Source organism: Glycine soja, chromosome 12 (genome assembly GCF_004193775.1).
Source record: "Glycine soja cultivar W05 chromosome 12, ASM419377v2, whole genome shotgun sequence".
Taxonomy (NCBI): domain Eukaryota; kingdom Viridiplantae; phylum Streptophyta; class Magnoliopsida; order Fabales; family Fabaceae; genus Glycine; species Glycine soja.
The window spans coordinates 22805119-22831811 of record NC_041013.1 but is presented as its reverse complement, the minus strand read 5'-3'; the positions used below and the strand labels follow the sequence as shown (position 1 = coordinate 22831811).

The 26693-nt window shown below is 41.1% G+C and overlaps 1 non-coding gene across 1 annotated transcript; it reads left to right on the top strand.

Moving 5' to 3' along the window:
• Positions 1 to 1278: 1278 nt before the first annotated feature.
• Positions 1279 to 1385, top strand: LOC114380670. The gene has a single exon (XR_003659843.1). It is a non-coding gene; the product is annotated as a small nucleolar RNA R71 (small nucleolar RNA).
• The last annotated feature ends 25308 nt before the right edge of the window (positions 1386 to 26693 follow it).

Genomic DNA, 26693 nt, shown 5'->3' with positions numbered 1-26693 from the left:
CCTCTATGAAACCAGTAGGATAGGCAACACTTCTATTAGCTAAATGAATTACCACATCAGTTGACTGCAAGGGACCAAGAGATAGAGAATTAAAAATAGACAGAGGCATAACACAAACAGAAGCTCCTAAATCTAGCATGGCATTGTCAAACTTACTTCTCCCTATAATACAAGGTATGTTGAATGTACTTGGATCTTTACATTTTTCAGGGATTTGGGGAACAAATTTACCAATCAATGCGGAGACATTTCTGCCCATACTAATTCTTTCACTTCCTTTAAGCTTCCGCTTATTAGTACACAACTCCTTCAAGAATTTAGCATATCTTGGAATTTGCTTTATTGCATCCAGCAGAGGTATGTTTACTTCTACTTTTCTAAATGTTTCCAAGATCTCCTTCTTTGTCTCTTCCATTTTTTTGTTGGAAATTGCTCTTGGAGGGAATGGAAGAGGGATATGCTGCTGCTCTGTAGAGTCACCTGCATAGAAATTGTTAGGTAACTTACTCTTTACATTTTCATTTTTGGCATCATCTTTTTCTGGAGTAGAGTGAGGTTGGGCAGGTTCATTTGCTGGTTGAGGTCCTTGACATTGCTTTCTCGATCTCAATGTAATGGCACTCAACTGTTTGTTGTTTCTGGGGTTGTTGCTGTTGTTGCTGCTGGATTGGTGGAGGAACGTATGGTCTGCTTGGGCCAGCAGCATTCTGAAAATAAGGTTGTTTTTGTTGCTGCTATTGTGAAGGATTCGACCATCTAAGGTTGGGATGATTCCTCCACTCGAGATTGTACCTATTGCTGGAGAGGTCATAATTGTTCTATTGTGGCTAATTTTGCTACTGAGGTTGAGGAGGTCTATTGTAGATATTTGCAGCATAAGCTTCAGGCTGTTCAATTGCTTCAGATTGTTGCACAAAAGGGCAAAGGTCTGTGTGGTGGTCGACAGAGGAGCATAAACCACAAAGTCTGGCGACAGGTGCAGATTTTTTATTCATGGCCAGTTGGGTTACCAGGTTAACCAAGGCATCTAGATTACCTTCAAGCTTCTTAGTCTCACCTGATGAAGATGAATTCGTGGCTACTTCATGCACTCCTCTAATGACAATAGCATCATTTCTGGCACTAAATTGTTGGGAGTTGGAAGCCATCTTCTCAATTAAATTTTTGGCTTCAGCAGGGGTCATGTCTCCAAGGGCTCCACCACTGGCAACATCTATCATACTTCTCTCCATGTTACTGAGTCCTTCATAAAAATATTGGAGGAGAAGCTGCTCAGAAATCTGGTGGTGAGGGCAACTGGCACATAGCTTCTTAAATCTCTCTCAGTATTCATATAAGCTCTCTCCACTGAGTTGTCTAATGCCTGAAATATCCTTTCTGATGGCCGTGGTCCTGGAAGCAGGAATTTTTTTTTCTAAGAATACTCTCTTGAGGTCATCCCAGCTCGTGATGGACCGTGGAGCAAGGTAATAAAGCCAGTCCTTTGCCACTCCCTCTAAAGAATGAGGAAAAGCCTTCAAAAATATGTGATCCTCCTGGACATCCGGGGGTTTCATGGTGGAGCAGACAATATGGAATTCTTTCAAATCTTTGTGCGGGTCTTCACCTGCAAGGCCATGAAACTTTGGAAGCAAATGGATTAGTCCAGTTTTAAGAACATAAGGGACATCCTCATCAGGGTATTGGATGCACAAGCTTTCATAGGTGAAATCAGGTGCAGCCATTTCCCTTAGAGTCCTCTCACGGGGTGGAGGTTGTGCCATGTTCTGAGAATGTTCAAAATAATAATGCTCAAAATCACCAATAACAGAATGCTCAGGATGCTCAAAAGGTACCAAATGATGTCTAACTAATCTATGAAATGTCCTATCTATCTCAGGATCAAAGGGTTGTAAGTCATATCGATTGCCTCTAGTCATACACTATATTCAGCATGCACAACTAGTTGCCTTCTTATGCAAGTAACAATGTAGGTTTGAAGTACAACTACCCTCAAATGATATCCAAATGACTTGAAATTTTGTGATCAACCTTATAAAATGATGAGAAGATAGCACAAAAAATTTCAAACAGAAATTCAAAGTCTAACTAAAAAAGCTAAAAATGAAAAGTTAAGAAAAATAAGAGAATAATACTTGGAAAATAAAAAACTTTTGACATAATCGCAATTTTTGGAAGAAGGAGACCTCAGCCGACCTATGGTGGCGGCCATGACATGGGAAATTTTTTCCTACCCCAAATACATATATAATAATTGCGATTCTGATAACCAGAGCAAAAGTTATGGCTGTTTGAAGTTTTGACAAAAATCAAATTTGCTACTTTTTTGGAACTTTCAAATCTGACCAAACTAAGGGCTCCAACTATTTTTCCCACAAAATATGGATCAAAAGAAGTGACCACTAAAAAATTCAGCCAAAAATAACAACTATAGCTTCCAAAACAAAAAAATCCTAATTAATTCAGCAAGGGTGGTCTCTAAAATCCGTCGCTAAGGGATTTCCATTACTACCCTGTTTTTCAGCAAGTGTTCTATTCAGTAAAAGTGGTCGCTAAATCCGTCGCAAAACACTATTCACAGCAAAATACCAAAACTGAAACAAGGGAAGCGCTGAATAGAAAAACTAAAACAGAACACACAATAAACAAAATAACAAAGCACTAAACAATACTAACACAACACTAAAGAATTAAACACTAACACAAGAATTAAACACTAACACGACACTAGCTATTATGAACCTTTGGACACTGCTCCCTGGCAACAGTGCCAAATTTGATCGAAGTTGTATCCGAATCAAATAAATATTAAAATGTAGTAACTAGGAAGTGATCCCAAGTCGTTTCCCAACAAGCAATGATAAACCAAATGTTCATAACAGATAGTAGGAAATAGTAACAAATTGGGGGGGGGGGGGTTGTTTGCTTTTGTAAATTAAACAGCGAGTAAAATTGAATTAGAAAATATCAGAATTAAAATACGTTGATTCCCCTTGATTCACAAGCAAGTCTCTTATCCTAGGTTGCGAGAATTTATCCTTTATCAGTTTAACCACTTAATCGAACCCTAAATTAAATTACTAAGCAAAATTTAACATAAGACATTCATTATGTGATTAAGCTACACATACACCAACTATTCATAAACGATCATTAAGCATGAGCGTAAATTAAGCGCAAAGACAATTAATCAAGCACTAAGCATGCATGAATTAATAGCAACAAATTCAGAGTAATTAGTGAAGAGGAAAAACTGAACAGAATTTAACAGTAATAATAGAACCTCAAAGAGAACTGTGCTTGATCCTCAAGAGAAAACAACGGTGGGGACTTAGCATTCCATTAATCACTAGAGAGCGAAATTATAGATTGAAGAACGAAATTTTATTGCTAAAACAAAAAGTCAGAACTGGAATTGTAAAAACGAAAAAAGGAGAAAAGAGAGAGAGAGAGAGAGCCTAAATTAGAACCTTGGTGCTGTTATATAGTTTTTCAGCCCCAAAGCTTACAAATCTGTTTTAAATCCAAGCCCATAAATAAAATAAAATCAAATCTAGATAAGATAAGATCTAGATGAGATCAAATCTAAATAATATCTTATCAAGATAAGATAAGATAAGATCTAATTTTGTTGAATAAAATAGTCTGCCCTCTTCAAGTCCAAGGCCAATTTTGGATTCAAGCCCAAGCCCAATGCTTTATTAATTCCTGAAATTAGATTAAAAACATCAAATTAGTTGAATGGGCCCAAATAATAAAACTGCCTAATTAATTTGACAATTAAGACTAATCAGTACTTAAAATGGTGCAAAAAGGGTTAAGAAATAGGAGAAAATAATGGCACATCACACCTTATTAAGACCCACGAAATTAACCACCTTATTTTCCATCATTTCCTTAATCAATTTCCGCATTTTCCATCAAAGTTTAGTCCTAGACGATCCTAAGTCAGCCCTTATGCCATGAGGGTTCATATCACAGTGCGAGCCCTTGTGTCTCTTGTTGAACTTAGCCTAACCGAACAACATTACTATTACAGCATGAAAAAAACTAAATTACCGCACTCCGTGTCTGGCAGTTCGATAACCTAGCCCTACCCTATCCAATTTTAAGGATGCAGTACATTTTCCAATGCTAAAGCTCCTAACCTTACACACAAATGGGTGATCAAGACACAAGTGTCGCAACCTACCCTTCGGCGGGAGGGCGACGCGTGACTCGCAGGATGCGTGTTCCACGAAAGGAATACGCGCGGAGTCGCCACCAACGTTTATTTGAGGAAAACGTCGGAAAAACCGGAAAAGACGCGATCTACGAACTTTTAAGTGAAAGGCTCGGGAGTTGTATTTACGCACGGGGAAGGTATTAGCACCCCACACGTCCGTCACAAGGGACGACAGCCTTTAATCGAATGTGCTAACATGACTTTGATTTTTACGTTCCCTTTTATGTCCTTATATCCTTTATACCCTTTTTATATTTTTTTTTTCTCTTTTTGTGGTCGACAAGGGTGTTTCCCTTTGCTCCTACGTATTCCTCAATTGGGATGAGAAAATCAGACCTACGTAGTTCTTTCTTATGCGTGAATCAAGTGATTCTTTTTACTTGAAAGGTGATCATTTTAAGGCGTTGGACCTTAAAAATGACCCATTTTACTTAATAAGAAATTGAAGTGATAAACTTTCAAAAACCTATTTTTGTGGACGAGCTTGACTAGGCGAGTTAATTTTAGCCTTAGTTTCACCTTAGTTATTAGTCAATTCGATTAAGAATGAGAAATCCCAAAGAGAAAACGTCCAATTGATTTTTCGCTTTACTTTACTAAAAAATATTATTTTGATTATTATATTATTATTTTACCTCTTTTTTTTTTTATTTCCAACGTGGTTACGGCACGACCGAACGGTCGGAATTCATTTTAAACGAAATTAACGGATGATACAATTCAAACGATCGGTGGAAATTTATTTTATTTTTAGATTAAGCGAGAAATGACTTAAATAAATGGCTTAAGCACGTCAAAAGGGAAGAAAAGAAAACTGAAAGTAAACGAAATTAAAGTGAAAGTACACAAAACAAGAAATGAATTGAAAGTCTCGGATTCGAAAACTTACCCATTGAAGAACGAAGAACGGATGAAGAACGGTGAAGAACGACGAAGAACAATGAAGAATTTCCACATAATCGCTTACGGAAGCGTTACAGAAGCACTTCGACTCGATTTTTCTTCACGAAAACGTGTTTTTTACCCAAAATAGCCGAAATGCATAGCCAAAGGGGTCTTGAACATTTTGAAACAGCTCCCCCCTCCCCTATTTATAGAAAAAAAGGAGGTGCTTGCTGCCCAAAGACTTAATGAAGAAGATTTCTAAGCGCACCCGAATTACTAAGTTCACCCCCTTTTCGTATTTTACGGAAAAGATACGGAAGCCTTACGGAAGTGTTTTCGAATTTGATTTTCATCTTTTTCTCTTCCCTTTCACCAATGTTAAGTGGAATATGCTTACCCAAGGTTTTCGGAAATTTTACGGAAGTATTACGGAAGCCGCGGAAGCCCCGGAAACCATTTTTCAAAAACGTGGAGGAGCTTGCCGCCCAGTTGCTTCCTCCTTAAGCAACCCAACTTCCAAAATGTTCCGGAAGGGCCTAGATTTGAATTGCTATTTACACCCTATCTTGATAAGTTCACCCCCCTTACCTTTTTTGGTGATTCTTTTTTTGTAAAGTTACGGAAACTTACGAATCTCGTAACGATACTTGTTTTCTTTCCGTAATGTTACGGAACCTTGAGGATTACATAATCATCCCCTCTTTTGACTTACGGAATGTTACGAAACCTCACTAATTATGCAACGATGCTTCCATTTGATTTCCGGTGTGTCACAGAACCTTACGGATTGTGCATCAGTATTTTCTTTTGATTTCCGGCATGTCCCGGAACTTCACAAATTGCCTAATGATGGGTGCCAAGCACCTCACAAGGACCAAACAAAAGTTGCATGTCATCAAGCAAAGGTCCCCGGACGAAATTAGGGTATGACAGTTGCCCCTCTTTACTTGTCTTTTATTGGAGATAAAAGGGAAGTAAAGATAAGACACTAATTTCGTTCCTCTCGGTTGACGAGAGTCGCGGGTGACTATAACATCTCCACATGCAAATAACTTGTTGTCCCCGGGGGAACAAAAGGTGCAGAAGACGATGTCAGTCTCTCCATGCTATCAAGCGTTCTGTCTTACAGATAGCAAAAGAATGTTTATACGGATAACCACTTGGGTATTTCCGCCTGTCAGCGTGACTCAAAAGTCAGTATGACAAATCTTGTGAGCGCGGAAGATGACGTAAATCTCCGCGTGTCAACGGGCTTGTTGGCCGCGATTGACGAAGGGCGCAGGAGACGACGTTAGTCTCTACGTGCTATCAGGCTTTTTGTCTTACAGATAGCAAAAAGGTTTATACAGATGACCACTCGGGTATCTCCGCCCGTCAGCGTGACTCAAAAGTCAGTATGACAGATCTTGTAAGCGCGGAAGATGACGTAAATCTCCGCGTGTCAACGGGCTTGTCGACCGCGATTGACGAAAGGCGCAGGAGACGACGTTAGTCTCTGCGTGCTATCAGGCTTTTCGTCTTACAGATAGCAAAAAGGTTTATACGGATGACCACTCGGGTATCTCCGCCCGTCAGCGTGACTCAAAAGTCAGTATGACAGATCTTGTGAGCACGGAAGATGACGTAAATCTCCGCGTGTCAACGGGCTTGTCGGCCGTGATTGACGAAGGGCGCAGGAGACAACGTTAGTCTCTGCGTGCTATCAGACTTTTCGTCTTACAGATAGCAAAAAAGAATTTATACGGATAACCACTCAGGTATTTTCGCCCGTCAGCGTGACTCAAAAGTCAGTATGACAGATTTTGTAAGCGCGGAAGATGACGTAAATCTCCGCGTGTCAACGGGCTTGTCGGCCGCGATTGACGAAGGGCGCAGGAGACGACGTTAGTCTCTGCATGCTATCAGGCTTTTCGTCTTACAGATAGCAAAAAAGAATTTATACGGATAACCACTCGGGTATTTCCGCCCGTCAGCGTGACTCAAAAGTCAGTATGACAGATCTTGTGAGCGCGGAAGATGACGTAAATCTCCGCGTGTCAAAGGGCTTGTCGGCCGCGATTGACGAAGGGCGCAGGAGACGACGTTAGTCTCTGCGTGCTATCAGGCTTTTCGTCTTACAGATAGCAAAAAAGAAATTATACGGATAACTACTCAGGTATTTTCGCCCGTCAGTGTGACTCAAAAGTCAGTATGACAGATTTTGTGAGCGCGGAAGATGACGTAAATCTTCGCGTGTCAACGGGCTTGTCGGCCGCGATTGACGAAGGGCACAGGAGACGACGTTAGTCTCTGCGTGCTATCAGGCTTTTCGTCTTACAGATAGCAAAAAAGAATTTATACGGATAACCACTCGGGTATTTCCGCCCGTCAACGTGACTCAAAAGTCAGTATGACAGATCTTATGAGCGCGGAAGATGACGTAAATCTCCGCGTGTCAACAGGCTTGTCGGCTGCGATTGACGAAGGGCGCAGGAGACGACGTTAGTCTCTGCGTGCTATCAGGCTTTTCGTCTTACAGATAGCAAAAAAGAATTTATACGGATAACCACTCGGGTATTTCCGCCCGTCAGCGTGACTCAAAAGTCAGTATGACAGATCTTGTGAGCGTGGAAGATGACGTAAATCTCCGCGTGTCAACGGGCTTGTCGGCCGCGATTGACGAAGGGCGCAGGAGACGACGTTAGTCTCTGCGTGCTATCAGGCTTTTCGTCTTACAGATAGCAAAAAAGAATTTATACGGATAACCACTCGGGTATCTCCGCCCGTCAGCGTGACTCAAAAGTCAGTATGACAGATCTTGTGAAGGTGGCCGACAAAAGCGAGGCTCTTGCTCCTACGTATCCTCCAATGAGGAACTCAGACCTACGTAGTTCTTGATAACTTGTGAGACTTGAAAAAGTCTCCACCGGAAGATGCTGACACCTCCGGAAAGGGCGTAGATGACCACATTGGCCTCTGCTCATCAATCACACTTGGGGTCACTGAATGACGAGGTGCGGATAACCGTAAGGTGTCTCCGCGGGCTACCAGCTCTTGGGTCATGACAACAAAAGGTGGTGTGGTCGACAAAAGCGAGGCTCTTGCTCCTACGTATCCTCCAATGAGGAACTCAGACCTACGTAGTTCTGGATAACTTGTGAGACTTGAAAAAGTCTCGGTGTTTTCTCCACTAAAATGCAAACATGCTTTAGCAAAGAGACAAATATTCCAACTGATTAGAGCAGCATATCCTTTTTTGAGTGAAAAGCAATGCGTCTATCGGGGAAGGAGAGTATGCTGATGAAATTTTCTCATAACCATAAATGAGATTTTGGATGTTTAGCATTTCATTTCTAAATGACCATTTAGAGGAAACACTGGGTTCGACAAAAATAGAAGAAATCCACTCAAAGTGTATCAATCTCGCATAGGTAAGTGTTTTATCCTAATTCCGAACCATAGATATGTCATGACTTGATTTTACAAATCATTTCCTATCAAATCAAAGATTACATGCGTGATCATGGATCAATGGGACTTCCCTTGGAAATGGGTTCTTTTGGTGGGTTTTCCGGCTTTTGAGTTTTTTTGGCTTTTTCCTTTTCTGTTCTTGTTTGACGCGAGGCGAACAAGTCACCGACGCACAGGATTTTGGTTGGTAATCAAAGGGAGAAGACCACTTTTAGGTCATGGTTTCCTTTCCTTCCTTTTGTTCATTTGGTGACAATTCTGTATTGTTCAGATATTGTCTGGTCAAAAAGACCTTTCTGCACATTTCTTCTAGTTTCTTTGATCAGGAACTTTCTTTACTTCCTTTTTTACTTTCTCCCATTCTTTGGTTGGGAATTTTCTTTCGTTTCTTTTTGCTTTCTCCCACTCTTTGATTGGGAATTTCCTTTCTTTTCTTTGTTTGCTTTCTCTTTGATTGGAAATTTTCCTTCTTTTCTTTTTTGCTTCCGAGGGTAAGGATTGACATTCTCACCCTGGGTCGAGGTTTATGGTGAGTCAGGATTTTGGCTCAAGGTTTGTAGAATGGCTAGACATGATACATGTCGGGGTTTGGTTTGGCTCAAGGATAAAAGGGATGCCCCACATTATTTCCATGACACAAATGCAAAAATGATGATTTGGAAATTTTATGCAAAACTGGTCATGCATGCACCTATGCGGACACTCAAGTGTCAAATTTTTATGGTCATGTGATGCTAGGGCTCAGGATTCATTTCCTCTATTTTAGTCAACCCAATGTTTCCAAAATATGTTCTTTTATCCATTTGTGCATTCATCCAAGTCCATTTCGGGCGTCCGGGAAAATTTCACAGCATTCACCCTTCAGGTGTACACACATTTTTTTTCCAAAAACTAGCTATGATCAGCGAATTTTTCTTTAAAGAAAAGTTGGAAGTCATATCTTTTCAAAAGCATGTTGGTTTTTCAGCTAGACAACTTATTTTTCTTTTTTTCTCTCTTTTTCCTTTTTTTTATTTGTTTATTTCTTTTTCTTGTTTGTTTTTGTTTTTTTTCCTTTTTTTTTCATGAGGTATTTTGCTACCTAAACATGTGTATATTTTTGTGAGGTATTTTTGCTATATACATGCATATCCAAGGTATCTTGCTACCTAAACATACATATATATATATTGTGAGGTATCTTTTTGCTACATACATGCATATCTAAGGTATCTTGCTACCTAAACACGCATACATATATTTTGTGAGGTATGACTACCTTCCGAGCTTGTGCTCGTTTTATCTAAATTCTTAGGATCATGAGCAACTAGGTGTGCCCCAATCTGACTTGAGAAACAAAAGGTGATCAAATAGCAAGTAGAAATTTAAAAGTTACTAGGTTGCCTCCTAGTAGCGCTTCTTTAACGTCTTGAGCTGGACGCCTAATGATTTGTCGGTCATGGACCTAGTACTTTGCTTACCTTTGGCTTTGGACTTGGTCGCCTATGGGTCGGCCATGTGTCGTAGGCAACGCTCTAACCTTTTTATGGATGAGCTGAGGTGAACTCTAGAGGTGGTGGCGGTGTGTCTATTGCCCGCTACCGGCCATCCCAATGCAGATGTGGTGTTTCGCCCTGCGCCTGCCTGGGGGCGCAGTACTTCTTGATGAAAGCTCGATTAGTAGGGGGCCTGATGCCCTTGCTGGAGGTGACAGGTACTCCGTAGAACTGACAGAGACCCGTAATTAGAGCTTGACAACTCCAAGACCCTGTTGGACTTCTTCGGGTCCACTGGGTGTCTTGCAGGCGCGATCCCTGCAAACAATAGATGAAATCAGAAATCAGTTGAGCGATGTGTATACTTACCTATGATGACGTGACCTTGCCGGGGGGGTACGGGCACCCTGTAGGACTGATAGAGGCCCGTAACCAGAGCTGGAAACCCCAGGGCCCTGTTGGACTTTTCCAGGTCCACTGGGTGTCTTGTGGGTGCGATCCCTGCAAATAGTAGATGGCATTAGAAATTAGTTGGAAATAATGCATACCTACCTATGTCGGGACGGCACAGACCAACTGATACTTCCGCAGGGGGAGATCGGCATTACGATCACTAGGCAGAATGTTGCTAAGTAACAACGTCATTTATATCTGTGTAAGAGTGGTCATGTTGGTGCGCATGATCCACACTCGTCTCTTTGCAGCGGCCCGGGTGAAATCTTGCCCCGGTATGCATAGTAGTTGCGTGATAGCCTCCTCTCTAGTTGTGCTTGCACAGTTGGTCGCCCTCCAATATTAGGGGGTGGCCCAGGAACCGTTAAAAGGAAACTACTGGTCCCTTAACCGGGAGTGCAAGTCTCGGTTAAGCATTTAAGGATAGAGGACCTTAAATTCTCTTAAGGTGCGGATGTGGAGCACACTGAAAATGAGGACACGTAGCCCTCTAAAGGTGAGGGCGTGCAGCCCTCTCAAGGCGAGGATGTGTAGTCCTCTGGAGGTGAGGGCGTGTAGTCCTCTCAAGGTGAGGGCATACAGCCCTCTATTGGCGAGGACGTGTAGTCCTCTCAAGGTGAGGGCGTGCAGCCCTCTCAAGGCGAGGATGTGTAGTCCTCTGGAGGTGAGGGCGTGTAGTCCTCTCAAGGTGAGGGCGTACAACCCTCTGTTGGCGAGGAGGTGTAGTCCTCTCAAGGTGAGGGCGTGCAGCCCTCTGTTGGCGAGGACGTGTAGTCCTCTAAAGGTGAGGGCGTGTAGCCCTACGAAGGTGAGGACATGCAGTCCTCTGATGGCGAGGGCGTGTAGCCCTCTGAAGGTGAGGACATGCAGTCCTCTGATGGCGAGGGCGTGTAGCCCTCTGAAGGTGAGGACATCCAGTCCTCTGATGGCGAGGGCGTGTAGCCCTCTGAAGGTGAGGACATGTAGTCCTCTGATGGGGAGGGCGTGTAGCCCTCTGAAGGTGAGGACATATAGTCCTCTGATGGCGAGGGCGTGTAGCCCTCTGAAGGTGAAGACATGTGGTCCTCTGAAGGAGAGGACATGCAGTCCTCTGATGGCGAGGGCGTGTAGCCCTCTGAAGGTGAGGACATGCAGTCCTCTGATGGAGAGGACATGCAGTCCTCTGATGGCGAGGGCGTGTAGCCCTCTGAAGGTGAGGACATGCAGTCCTCTGATGGAGAGGGCGTGTAGCCCTCTGAAGGTGAGGACATGTAGTCCTCTGATGGCGAGGGTGTGTAGTCCTCTAAAGGCGATAGGTACAAGTACCCAAGGGTCCACCCTTATGAGAAAGCAAGAGATCGACTCATCGAGAGGGCCGGTCATCCCAAATCCACAAGATTTGGACATTAGATGTAGGAAATCTATGCAGTTAACATAATTTTTAGGGATGCAGATGCATGCAACCTTTGTCGTGAAATTTGGTAAATGCGGACTTCATATGAAACAATGCAATGTAATGGAAAGTTGTACAATGTTCATGACATTCTTTCCCTATTTTGTGATTTTGATTTTGATTTGATTGTTTTTGGAAAACACAAATTGACTGTCCTTTTGAAAGAGGTGATAGTCCATGCAACGTTATCCTATCTTTTGCAAATCTCTCCGAGAACTCCCTCAGAGTGTGTGTTCTGTTTGATTTAGTCATTTGACCATTTTGGAGTGACGACAATGGTGTCGTTTGATGTTTAATCAATCCATTGAAATCCTAGGGTTTGTCCCCCTTTTTTTGTTAAAAACATTGATGGGTGAGAACTTTTGGTCGGCCCCTATGTTCACTTGAGGCTCATGCACGGTGCCCCTCATTGCCCCAGTGTAAGGCTTTGAGGTACCAATCGTTGTCTTTCGTGATGACCTTGTAGCTGGGAACCTACTGGGTGAGAACTTTTGATCTGCCCTTAGGTTCGCTTGAGGTTTATGCATGGTGCCTTTCATTGCCCCAGTGTACGGCTATGAGGTAACCATCGTTGTCTTGTTTTCATAGCCTCGTAGCGAGGAAGAATGAAAGAAGGAGTTGATTCTTGCAAAAAGAATTTTTTCAAGGACGAGAAATAGTTGAAGGATTTTTCGATGGATTAAGTCAAATGACTCCTATGTAGAAGCAAGATGTTTTGATGTTTTGATGATGCCAAAGGATCAAGTGCTTCCAAGTTTTATTCAAGACAAGAATCCAAGAATCCAAGAAAATCAAGATATATGATCAAGTTGTTCTCTAGAATCTTAGGAAGAAGTTTCCAAATTGAAAAGGCAAAAGGTTAGGCCAAAGAATTCTATCTAAATCATTTTAAATTGAGATTTACTCTCTGGTAATCAATTACTAGCAGCTGAAAATGTTTATAACAGTCACTAGAAATTTGAATTCAAAATTTATAATGTGTAATCGATTACACATGGATGGTAATTGATTACCAGCAGTTTATTCAAATTTTAAAGCCTGTGATCGTTTACACAAGTCTTGTAATCGATTACCAGAGGGGATTTTCGGAAAATAATTTCCAAGAGTCACATCTATTCAATGGTTTATGAATGGCCATCAAAGGTGGCTTGGAAGCACGAATTTAAAGAGAGTTTTCATTGCCCAAAAAGTTTATCCTCTCAAAAGATTAAGAGTTTTTCTGAACTGAACTGTCTTATTCTCTCAAAAAGATTCCTTGGTCAACCACTTGCATATTAAGGAATTTTGATTGGTCTTCATTGTACAATCTATCTCTTTCAAGAGAGATTTCTTCTTCTCTTCTTCTTACTTCTGAAAAGGGATTAAGAGACCAAGAGTCTCTTGTTTTAGAGGATTCCTGAACACAAGGGAAGGGTTATCCCTGTGTAGTTCAGACTTTGTAAAAGGAGTTTTACAAAGAGAGTGGAAAATCTCAAGTGGGTTGCTTGGGGACTGGACGTAGGCACGGGAAGTGGCCGAACCAGTATAAATCAAGTTTGCATTCCTCTCTTCCCTTAAACTTATTTTATTTATTGCTATTTATCTTTTGCTTTAAAGAAGTTTATTTTGAATTGTCTTTTGAGTAATTCATGTTAAGGGTGCATTGTTAATCCGAAAAGGGAGAGTGAAAGTTTAATTGGGGAATAGTCTTTGTATCTTAATTCAACCCCCCCCCCCCTTTCTTAAGATAACTGAGGCCATTTGTCCAACATCTTATTCTTGACAACTCGCTTCAAACTTTCCGGAATGATAAAATGAGGTCACATGAACGTCTATATTTTTACTTGAAAACACAGTCAATCAAATGCCCCCTCTTCTTTTTTTTTTACTTTACTCGTCGTTTTACGACACCCCCACCAACGTGCAAGATGAGTAATCTCTGATTGAACGGTCTTGGAAGTCAACACTTAGGAGCGCAGGTTGCTTGAGCAAACAGACCAATGGCTTACACTCACATTCCGGTGGAAGTTGAATAAGCAAAGATGTGTTCGTGAGAGGATGAGAGAGACAAGGATGTCCATTTTATCCATATCATTTAGCATTGTAACTGTGGTTTATAATAATGGCATAAACTTGAAAATCCTGATGAGTCATAACAACAGCTTCCAGAATTGCCCCATGTATGGTGTTGCTTGTCAATGTTAGGATTCAACAAGCGATTCTCCTCAAATTTCAGCCGGCCCGTATCAATTAGACTTCACACTTTATGCTTCGGGGTCATACAATGCTCAATGGAATGCCCCGGGGCTCCTCCATGATAAGCACACATTGCGTTCGAGTCGTATCCTCAGAAAAATGGAGGTTGAGGAACCTTGGTTGGGGTTATGGCTACCATTGAATTATCGAGTGGATAGGGGATCAAGTTTAGCATATGACAACGGAATTTGGGGTGAACCCTACAGGCTTTTTGCTGCAAAATTCCTTTTTGTTGGTGTTTTTGGTTTGTGCTAAAGGTGGTCTTCGTCATTGGAAGTGTGGTAGACAGGCTTTGTGGTTGATTTAGGGATGGCCTTTGTGGATAACTGGGTGGTGGGTAAGGAGGAGGTTTGTTATTGGCTGAGTAATGACATTGTTAGGTTGGTGGGAAACTTGGCCGTATAGGAATGGCAGTCACAGCATGGGTTTCTCCCTCTTCCTCACCCTCTTCATTTGCCCCAGTTTTTTCAGTCGTCCTAGTAGGATGATCAAATTTGCCTCTTTTCGGACCCACATCGATCCTTTCACTGGAGAAGACCAAATCCGCAAAGCTTTGAGGGTGCGTAGCCCACCATCTTTTCATAGTAGAGTATCGATAATGTGTCTACCATCACGATTATCGTCTCCCTTTCCATCATTGGGGGTACCACCTGGGCCGCCAGATCCCTCCACCTTTTGGGTGTGTTCTTCGAAAGATCCGTCCCCTTTTTTGCACATGTTCTGTAGTTGCATCCTATCCGGAACCATTAGGTCCTTCCAAGAATGGACTCGGGAAGATTCCAAGTTAGTGTATCAGGTAACAGCTACCCCAGTAAGACTTTCTTGGAAGGAATGTATCAGCAATTCCTCATCTTTTGCGTATTCCCCCATCTTCTGACAATACATCTTTAGATGGTTCTTGGGACAAGTAGCCCCCTTGTACTTGTCAAAGTCCAGCACCTTGAACTTGGGAGGGGTGATGATATTGGGTACTAGGAACAACTCTTCTAGGTTAGCAAAGGCATAATCTTCACCTCCTTCAATGGCCCTGAGCCTTTCCTCTAGATGATCCAACTTTCCTATTCCTGCCATAGTCATGAGGGTTTTTAACCGTTGTGGAACGTGAGGGTTGTGGTTGTGGATGATACTGAGGGCCCTCCAAAGTGTTTTGCAGGGGTATACCACCAACTGCTTGCCCTTCAGCGGCATATCCGAGGCAAGGCTCGAAGTCGGCTAGATCGTGGTGGGGAATTTCATGTGTCTCCTCCATGGGTCGAGAGACATGTGCATGATCAGATTGAGGTTGTTGGCTCTTAATGAGTATGGGAGTGGAGTTTTTTACATCCTCATTGGGAATGTACGCCACATTGGGTGGTGTATAGTTTGGGAGGCAAGCCATATGGCGGGAAGGCGTGCTTGTTTTGAATTTGCACATCATGGGGTCATCCGTACTTCCCAAATCTTTGCCTACCATATTTGAGGTTGGACGATTCATTTGCTTGAGGCCAGATGGGAGCATCGGGTTCACCTTAGCGACAACGCTAGTAGCGGAAACTATAACCGCATTGGCTTCCATTATCTTCTTCATGCTCATCATGGCCTCCATCATTGTGGCCATTTGCTCTTTCATGGCCTCCATGTCGGCCTTCATCTTCTCTTGCACCTCCTCTGCTTCACCCATTACTCTAGCTCTAGCACGAGTTCGGTAAGGGCGCCGTAAAGCGTGTCCTTTTCTTTTTTATAACAATGATTAAGTTCATTTTATTTTATTTTATTTTATTTTTCAAGGAAAGAATGCAATGAGCAATGCAACCAATGAAAAGCATGGATGTATGCGAATGACGTACAGTTGAAGTATTGCGAATTTTTACGCAGGATATGGGGTTGAATCAATTTAGATTTTCAACATGGTCCATGACATCTTTGTCAAGGTGAAACTGGAAGTAACAAGGACATCAACAATCCTAAATATGTTTGGCAGTAGACGAAGCAGTGATGTGACTCGATTCATCTTTTGCCCCAATTTTGCAAGACGGTTACTTCCATATTTCAACTTGACTCGATGAACCTTTTTGTAAAAGCATGAGCTTGGTTCAACCCTATAATCCAAGGAATGGCAATTCTGATCGCCAATACTTCAACAACATCTCATAGGGATGAATGACTCGGGCATACTTTAAGCTATGCATGGAAAATGTAATTATGAAATTGAGATGCCCGAAGAAACATCCTTTCTTAGTTAACCATGCATTAGGTACCATGTTCAATTATTTTGTTTTGTTGTTGTGTGTGTGTGTTTTTTTTTTTTTTTTAGAAATGGGTTTATGATCCCAACATGGTTGGCTCATGGTGCCTAACACATGCAACTAAGAATGTAGTGTGAAGTTTTCACGCTTCCCCTTTTTTGTTTTTGTTTTGTAGAGGAAAACGCAAGGATGAGCAAACATGAAAACAAATGGTATGCAATTTTGCAAATCAAAAAGTTTGTTGAACGCATATGCATGATGATGCCATGACTCATGCAAAATGTGAGGTTGGAATATGATAACGGACAAAAGCAGGAACGATATGTTCATTATGATGTTATGAAGAGATGCTTATGCGATGCATGATACAAATGCATTTTACGGATACGAGAGCCCGGAAAATTATCTCTTCTTACTTGCGCATTTGGGGGCGCAGTGCCCCATCTGTACAATTAAGAAGGTGATATGGACCTTCCGGCTTCCCGTGACAAAGGACGAGACCAACATACAATGCATGCTAGAGATAAAATGTGGGAGTGACTCGATTCGCACTGATTTTTGGAGTAAAAACGTGGGATAAACTCATCTTATTCAAAAAGTTATAACTAGTCAAGATCTGAGCGACAATACAAACTTCCTAGCGGTTTCTAATCATATGGTCCATTAAGTCTATCATATGCTGACAATAGCTGAGAAGTCCGTGGATCTCCTCGGGGACGGAGTAGGTATCCGCCACTGCTTTGGCCTTGGCTAGCAATCGGGGAAGTTCTTGACTCCTGTTCAAAGTAAGAGCAAATCGGTCCATCCACATTGTTGCCTCTTGGTGCAATGAATCAATTACCCTTTCCCTTGCTTCCCTTTCTGCTGATATCTTGGCGTACTCATCCTCTAGCCTTTGCTCGTGAGTCGCTGCTAGATTTAGCTTCTCTTTGCACTCATCGATGATGGCCCACATATTCCCTTCAGTCTCGCTTAACTGTTGGGACAAATTTCTTTTCGACCTAAGGCAAGCCTTTAGCTCGTCTTTCAAGATAATGCCTTTGACCCGTGATGATTCCTTTCACCTCTTCGGAGCTTGAGCTCACTATTGCTGCCCTATAAAGCCCCTCAAAACTTTGCTTTGGTCGTGTTCTTCCTTTCGGGCCTTCTTGGTTTCTCGTTCCAAGGCTTCAGCTGTGGCCATATTGACGTCCCTTAGTTCATCATACTCTTTTCAGACTTTGATGGCTATGGACTTGAACTTCTCTTCGACTACCCGGGCTCTTTCAAGCTCTGCCTTTAGGGCTTGTACCTCATCACTTTCTTCCGAAGCTTTAACCTCATCGTCTCTCACAGTCTTTAGATTTGGGAGCCAATCCAATCCTTGTGTTCGGACTCTCAGCCACTTATGATAGCCGCCGATGATCCCATTACTGCTTCCCCTAAACTCTCTATCCTTTCTTCACGCCGCATCCCCTGCCTTGCGAACTCCTTGGAGTACCCTCGCGTTGTGGTCACTGAAACCCCGTGCGATGAAAGGCGTGATGCTTTCGTCTGATGGCACTCCTCTCATGGGGTAGCCAAGCTATCTTATGGCGAGGACGGGATTATAATTAATACAACCCCTTGTTCCATCAAGGGAACATTTGGACATCCTTCGCATGAAGATAGAATCCTGATTCTTCCTTCCTTCTAGCGAGGGAACCAATTAACAGACGCCCCTCCATGTTAGCCAAGAGTTGGTCCCAATTCGCCTTTCCTTTTTCGACGCACGAGCGGTGACCTTGTAGCGGATAGACGGGCCTACCTTCTTGGAGAAAAGGGTGTGAAACCAGCCACACATAGAGAGCCAGTGCACAACAAACAATTCTTGCGCCGCTCTTTTCACATCCTCGGTCGAACGTGTCATACATGGCCAAAATGGCGACGACCGGGCTTTCCTTGCCATGCTGAAAGGCGAGGAAAGCGTCAATCACTACTAGGTCCACTAACCCTTCCATATTCGGAAAGAGGACAACTCCAAAGATCAAAAGCGCCAAGATGTCAATAAAAGAAAGCCCATTCGCCTTGATTTTCCAAGGCCTTTGCCCTTTCCTCCAAACACTTCCTTGGTACTCCGACTACCCCATTCCTGTTTTGCTTTACCCGGTCCAACTCTTGTGCTGAGATTTTCACTACCTTGGCAACTCTTGTCGAGGAGGGATAGAACCCAGAGAAAAGATATGGCTTCCTTCCTCCCAGTAGGCATCCCAGGATTTCTTCAAACTCTTTCACAGTCGGCACTAGCTGGAAGTCCTCGAATGTGAAGCACCTTAGGGGCTGGTCATAATACTAGGAAAGGGATGCAATCAGTTCCATGGAGACTTCTACCCTAGCTAGGTCCCAAATCTTACCATAGGCTTTGCGGAAGGCTTGCCGTTGAAGTTGACCCATTAATTGCCCAACCTCTCGTAAACTAGTGACCTCTAAGCTCTTGATTTTGACTTGATAGAACCTCTTTTTAAGCGAAGGCTTTTGACTTGATCCCATGTTTTACTAAAGTGAAATAAAATCTAGTGCGAATCAAAACTCCGACATCTATCATGGGTGGAATGGATGAATGCATGAAGAAATGCATATGACACAGATGCAATTTACGAATACGGGAGCCCGAGAGATTGTTTCCTTCTTGGATACAACGTTTGGGCAGCATGGCACCCAACGTATGTTTTTAAGAAGGCGACACGGACCCTTCGTCGGTTTGCTAAAGTGAGGGGATCAAAGACGAAACCCACGCATGATGCATATGCGAAAGGCACAACACGGGGATGTACATAGTACGACAATATTCACAAACAAATATAAGCAAAAGGGTATATGATACTTATGCATGGCAGTGTGAAAAATGGCACGCAGCGTGTTTGCCCCATGCCCTTATTTAAGGGACCTATAAGGGAGAGAGCTAACTAGGCTTTTAGTGATAACCCCCAAGGTAGTCATATCTCTCTTGATGGTTTCTAGAGGTATCATCCCCTTCGAAGAACATACTGCAGCAGTAGGGACTACTAGCAACAATATGTTTTCAAAGAGAAAAACTCTAGCTGAGGGTTTACTGTAATCAAGCAAGTCGGAGACCCAGCATGATCACAGATTCACCTCCACTCCTTATGTTCCCACGAACCCGGGTATAGGGCCCCTTTCTCAACTCACCGTGTGTGCAAATAGTGTTAGTGTTTGTGTGCATCAAATGAATAAATATTTACCTCATGCATACAAAAAATGCACTAAAAGCATCAAAGAGTTATATATACAAGAACATAATAAAGGGAAACCAACAAAGGAGTAAGTCATGGCAAAACTTTGCACAAGATTAAATGGCCTAACTCTCTAAAAACATTCCCCAGTGGAGTCGCCAACTGTCGCAACCTACCCTTCGGCGGGAGGGCGACGCGTGACTCGCGGGATGCGTGTTCCACGAAAGGAATACGCGCAGAGTCGCCACCAACATTTATTTGAGGAAAACGTCGGAAAAACCGGAAAAGACGCGATCTACGAACTTTTAAGTGAAAGGCTCGGGAGTTGTATTTACGCACGGGGAAGGTATTAGCACCCCACACGTCCGTCACAAGGGACGGCAGCCTTTAATCGAATGTGCAAACATGACTTTGATTTTTACGTTCCCTTTTATGTCCTTATATCCTTTATACCCTTTTTATATTTTTTTTTCTCTTTTTGTGGTCGACAAGGGTGTTTCCCTTTGCTCCTACATATTCCTCAATTGGGATGAGAAAATCAGACCTACGTAGTTCTTTCTTATGCGTGAATCAAGTGATTCTTTTTACTTGAAAGGTGATCATTTTAAGGCGTTGGACCTTAAAAATGACCCATTTTACTTAATAAGAAATTGAAGTGATAAACTTTCAAAAACCTATTTTTGTGGACGAGCTTGACTAGGCGAGTTGATTTTAGCCTTAGTTTCACCTTAGTTATTAGTCAATTCGATTAAGAATGAGAAATCCCAAAGAGAAAACGTCCGATTGATTTTTCGCTTTACTTTACTAAAAAAATATTTTTTTGATTATTATATTATTATTTTACCTCTTTTTTTTTTATTTCCAACGTGGTTACGGCACGACCGAACGGTCGGAATTCATTTTAAACGAAATTAATGGATGATACAATTCAAACGATCGGTGGAAATTTATTTTATTTTTAGATTAAGCGAGAAATGACTTAAATAAATGGTTTAAGCACGTCAAAAGGGAAGAAAAGAAAACTGAAAGTAAACGAAATTAAAGTGAAAGTACACAAAACAAGAAATGACTTGAAAGTCTCGGATTCGAAAACTTACCCGTTGAAGAACGAAGAACGGATGAAGAACGGTGAAGAACGACGAAGAACGATGAAGAATTTCCACAGAATCGCTTACGGAAGCGTTACAGAAGCACTTCGACTCGATTTTTCTTCACGAAAACGTGTTTTTTGCCCAAAATAGCCAAAATGCATAGCCAAAGGGTTCTTGAACATTTTGAAACAGCTCCCCCCCTCCCCTATTTATAGAAAAAAAAGGAGGTGCATGCTGCCCAAAGACTTAATGAAGAAGATTTCTAAGCGCACCCGAATTACTAAGTTCACCCCCCTTTTCGTATTTTACGGAAAAGTTACGGAAGCCTTACAGAAGTGTTTTCGAATTTGATTTTCATCTTTTTCTCTTCCCTTTCACCAATGTTAAGTGGAATATGCTTACCCAAGGTTTTCGGAAATTTTACGGAAGTATTATGGAAGCCGCGGAAGCCCCGGAAACCATTTTTCAAAAACGTGGAGGAGCTTGCCACCCAGTTGCTTCCTCCTTAAGCAACCCAACTTCCAAAATGTTCCGGAAGGGCCTAGATTTGAATTGCTATTTACACCCCTATCTTGATAAGTTCACCCCCCCTTACCTTTTTTGGTGATTCTTTTTTCGTAAAGTTACGGAAACTTACGAATCTCGTAACGATACTTGTTTTCTTTCCATAATGTTATGGAACCTTGCGGATTACATAATCATCCCCTCTTTTGACTTACGGAATGTTACGGAACCTCACTAATTATGCAACGATGCTTCCATTTGATTTCCGGTGTGTCACAGAACCTTACGGATTGTGCATCAGTATTTTCTTTTGATTTCTGGCATGTCCCGGAACTTCACAAATTGTCTAATGATGGGTGCCAAGCACCTCACAAGGACCAAACAAAAGTTGCATGCCATCAAGCAAAGGTCCCCGGACGAAATTAGGGTATGACAACAAGCATGCATAACATAAGCACAATAGAAACATTGAACACATAAAAACAACTTCAAATATATAGTAATAATATTTACATCAAGCACTCAATGGAATTTCCCAACAAAGGATTCTAGCCCTCCATTACAAGGGAGCACCTTTCACAAATAGGAGAAGGGTTTAAGAGAAAATACCAGATTACAAAGTAGTGGGGATGTCTCCTCCACCTCTAGGAGCCTAGGAATCACTCATAAACCTAAAATCTACCAAAAAGTTAGGGTCTTTTTCTTCCTTGCTCAGTTTTTCCTCTGTTCTTCGTTCAGCACTAAGCTCACATAGTCTATTCAGACCTCCTCTCTTCATTCTCTCCAATTCAGGCTTTAAAAGGGCTTTTTGTCCACGAAGGTGCACTTAGCGCCAACTTCGCGCTTAGCACGAGTAAGTGAAATTTGGCTTAGTGCCATTCTCGCGTTAAGCGCAGAACAGACAATCTTCTCGTTGAACGAGCTGATGACGCACTGAGCGCATGATGACATGGCAGATTCTCTTCAATATTCATCTTACTCGCTAAGCGGCTGATGCCTCGCTTAGCGGTTGAGTCTCGCTAAGCGCACGGTCCAAGCTTAGCGAGACAGCAGCTTTTGCACCTTCAAATTTTTCTCCGTTTTACCTGAAATTGAAGTGAAATTTACATTAAATTCATATGGAAAGCTTCTATTGAGCAAATATAAGAACTAAACAAGAAATATTTACAATCCTACCAAAAAGAACCATAAATTGGGAGAAATATATACATTTTTTAAAACTTTTCTATACAAAAGTTAGTCGTAAAAGATGACTAACACCTGCCATGATGAAAGGGTCATTCTGGTAAGCGAGTTTCTTAAGATCTACCAACATAAATCCTAAATCATCGGTTCGTACATTGATATTGTTGTTAACCCACTTACATTTGAAAACACAAACTGTGAATTTGACATAATTAAGCTCCTAGATTTCTTCAACGAAATCAAACTAAGCGATGAAAGCTACACGGGGATTGTCAACATTTACATTTGCGAAGTGTTGAGACTTAGCCCTTAGAGTAATCCCACTTTTTTGCATTGTACTTTTCTCGTCTTGTGCTTTTGTATAGAAGGAATACTTGTTTATATTGTATCCTTGCCAAGTTATAACATTTCTTTTTGGCCCATCTTCTAGCTTTCTTAATGTTTCAGAAGCATTATCATCACCAAAGATTGTATCTTTAAACCAATTTAGGAAATTCTTGTTATGCTCTTTCAACACCCTATTCTTTGATGTTTTTGGATTATTTTCCTTCACTAAACCTTTGTGGCGAACTATGTATGGCAAAACTTCATTACTATTATTCAATACATACAAATGAGTTTGTTGCAAATCTTCTAGACTTGGAGTGATAACATGCAGTCCTCTTGAACCCTTACCTCTGACTTTTTCGTCATGTCGAGACTTTGGAAGCCCAACTGGTTTTGCCTTTGCAATGTACTCTTAACAAAACTCAATAGCTTATTCTACAATGTACCTTTCTACAATAGAAGCTTCAGGACAGTGTAGATTCTTTATATACCCTTTTAAAATCTTCATGTATCGCTCAACCAGGTACATTGACCGCAAATAAACAGGACCACAACATTTAATTTCTCTCATCAGATGAACAATTAAGTGAACCAAGATGTTGAAGAACACATGAGGAAAATACATCTCCAATTGACACAATATAATGACAGCCTCATTTTCCAACTCATCTAATTTGACAGGATCAAGGACTTTGCTACATATGGTATTGAAGAAAAAGCACAGCCGAGTTATGGCATGCCTAACTTTGTTAGGCAAAATGTCTCGTATGGCCGCTAACAATTGTTGCATGAAGACGTACAATCATGAGACTTTAAGCCTACTAACTTTAGATCTTTCAACTACACAATGCTCTTAATATTTGAAGAGTATCCCTATGGGACTTTGACACGGCACAGACACTGACAAAAACTCATCTTCTCCTTTTTGGACAAAGTATGACAAGTTGGAGGCAAGTATATTTTGTTAGCATCAAACCTTGGATGTAATTAGGCTCGTATAACCATCTCAGCTAGATCTTGACGAGTATTCAAACCATCTTTCGTCTTGCCTTGAATGTTAAGGAGTGCCCCAATGACACTATCACAAACATTTTTCTCTACATGCATAACATCAATACAACGTCTAACATCAAGATCAAACCAGTAGGGAACATCAAACAAAATAGACCTTTTCTTCCATATGCAACTCTTACTTTTATCCTTCTTTTGCATCTTTCCAAAAATAGTATTCAAGTGTTTAACCCACTGAAAAACCTGTTGACCAGTTAATGCTATCAATGCACTTCATGCTCTTGATTTCCATTAAAAGCTTTTTTCAATCATCGGTAAGGGTGATACGGTGTCAGAAAACGTCGATGCTTAGTGGATGTTGTTTTTCTATCCTATTTCAGTTGTACGTTGCTTGTGTCTTCTTCACAGATGGGACATGCACGATGGCCCTTAACACTGTACCCGCTCAAATTCCCATATGTTGGAAAGTCATTAATGGTACAAAAAAGCATTGCACGTAAATCAAAAGTCTCATTTTGAAACCCATCAAACACTGAAACCCCCTTGTCCCACAACTTTCTCAAGTTTTCAATCAAGGGACTGAGATAAACATCGATGTCATTTCCTGGTTATCTTGGGCTCGATATCATCATAGACAACATCATGTATTTTCACTTCATGCACAACCAAGGAGGCAAGTTGTAAATTACTAACAAAACTGGCCACAAACTGTGTTAAGTGCTTAAACTGTCATATGGATTCATTCCATTAGTGGCAAGTCCAAGCCTAAGATTTCTTACCTCTTTGCCGAAATCTTCTTCCACTAGGAGGAATTAGCCAGATGACGAAGCATTCAATTGCAATTTCTCCCATTTGCATGCGATGTAAGGTCTTTTGCATCGTCTCGGTTAGCAAACATGCACTTAAACCTTGGAATGATCGGAAGATAACAACACCGTCGCTGGGGGGCCTTTCTTTGAGTTTTTGTCACTGCTACACTCGTAATCATCCTTCACTTTGTATCGTGATACCCCACACCTAGGGCATTTATGCATTTCTTCAAACTGGTGTTTGTACAGTATGCAATCATTAGGGCAAGCATGAATCTTCTAATACTCCATACCCATCAGACACAATATCTTCTTCCCTCGATAGTAACTTTTTGGCAATATGTTTCCCTTAAAAGCATTTTGTGCTCTACTTGAAGCAGTGAACTGAAGCTTTTGTCACTCCATCCACATCTAGCCTTGACATTAACCAGACTTAACACCATTGACAACAACGCCAATGAATTGTTGCACCCCGGATACAATGGCTTCTTTGAATCAGATTGCAATGTATCATACATAGGGGCATGTACTTGTTAAAAAGACTCTTGTCCAAGATCACAAATTATATCCTCTAGGCGATCTCCCATTTCTACATCAAACGGTTTAGATTGGGATCCCCTTTGCATGTTTGTCAATTCACCATGTCATATCCACGTTGTATAATTCTTCTTAATCCCATCACACGACAGATGTTCCCATATGTCATTGAGTATTTGTCGTCTCCCATTCAAACAATTTATACAAGGACAAAAAAATTTTGCATCCTCATCTGATCGACTTCTTTCGAAGCAAATTGCAAGAATTGTTCCATGCTTTCCTTATATGCAAGGCTCATACGACTTTCGTCCATCCAACTTTGATCCATCTAATTAATAACTTCGTGATACTCACAAAGCTATTCGATGCATGAAAATCTCATTTTTTTTATTAAAGGTGGGACCCTATCCCATTCAGGAAGACATTTTTTTATAGTAGATTCGTACTTCAAGGTTAAGTCTCTTTTGTTAAATTTGACAAAATTTCGATATCATTTCGCATTGACCTCCAAGCACACAACATAAAAGCAGTAACATTAATTCCCCGGCTATCATGTATGCACTCAGAGAACAACTAGAAATGCATTGTACCAAAATTTCATCAAATTTAACAAAAGAGACTAAACCTTAACACATGAATCTACCATTAAAAAATGACTCTTCCTAAATTGTACAAACGGACAATTCAAGATTCAATACAACAATTAATGCAAATTGTCCGTAAGAATCAATGTATTCAATCTTAAACGGGAATCTAAGGTTCACTCGTGATGAACATTAATTGTATACAAAGCAATAGTCATTAATCACATAAAACAATGTAAAAAGGACTCATAATAAAAAAAACAGCCCAAGAAAGTATGTTTTGCATTCGTACTTGTGATAATGCTCACCAATAGTCTCCAACAATGAATATCGTGAATCACGATACAAACAACAAAATGATAAATGCCTACAAAATTACCATGTCCATGTTACCCACTAAATCTAATTTATACCATGTCCATCTTATACATTTTTTTTATCAATAATCCACCAAACTAGACATGCCTGATTTATAGTTAACCCACATCAAACACTTTTTTCATACAATGGATTCTTTAGGCACTTAAAATAAAATCCATATTGGTGAAAAAGTATCTTAGATAATAATTAGAATACCAACCATTTAATAGTTTTAGAATTCCCTAGAAGATATCAAAATGAGTAATCATCCCATATTATTGGCTCAAAGACTTTGATGCTTATCTCCAGAGTTAAAAACTTATTAGCCACCTCTTGTATACATATACACATATATATCGTGTCAATCATATTTGTTTCTAAACAAAGCTAGAAATTAGACTAATGTATCCCATGCTAACCCTTCATAATTAAATCAGAACATATGTTTGTACACTTAATACATCTCATGGTATAAGAAAACAGTAGCGTGGGGCTGAAAATGAAAGTTGCAAACCAAATTTAGTATATATAATCTAAATTCAGTTATGATTGTTACTTTTGGGGGGAAATGATAATTTCTTTTTTGAAAATCTCTAAAATATTGAAAAGAAAAAAACCTCTATAAAAATTAGTCAAATTAATTATACATACACTTTCAAAAACCTAATTTTGGTACAGGCAGTTTTTAAAATT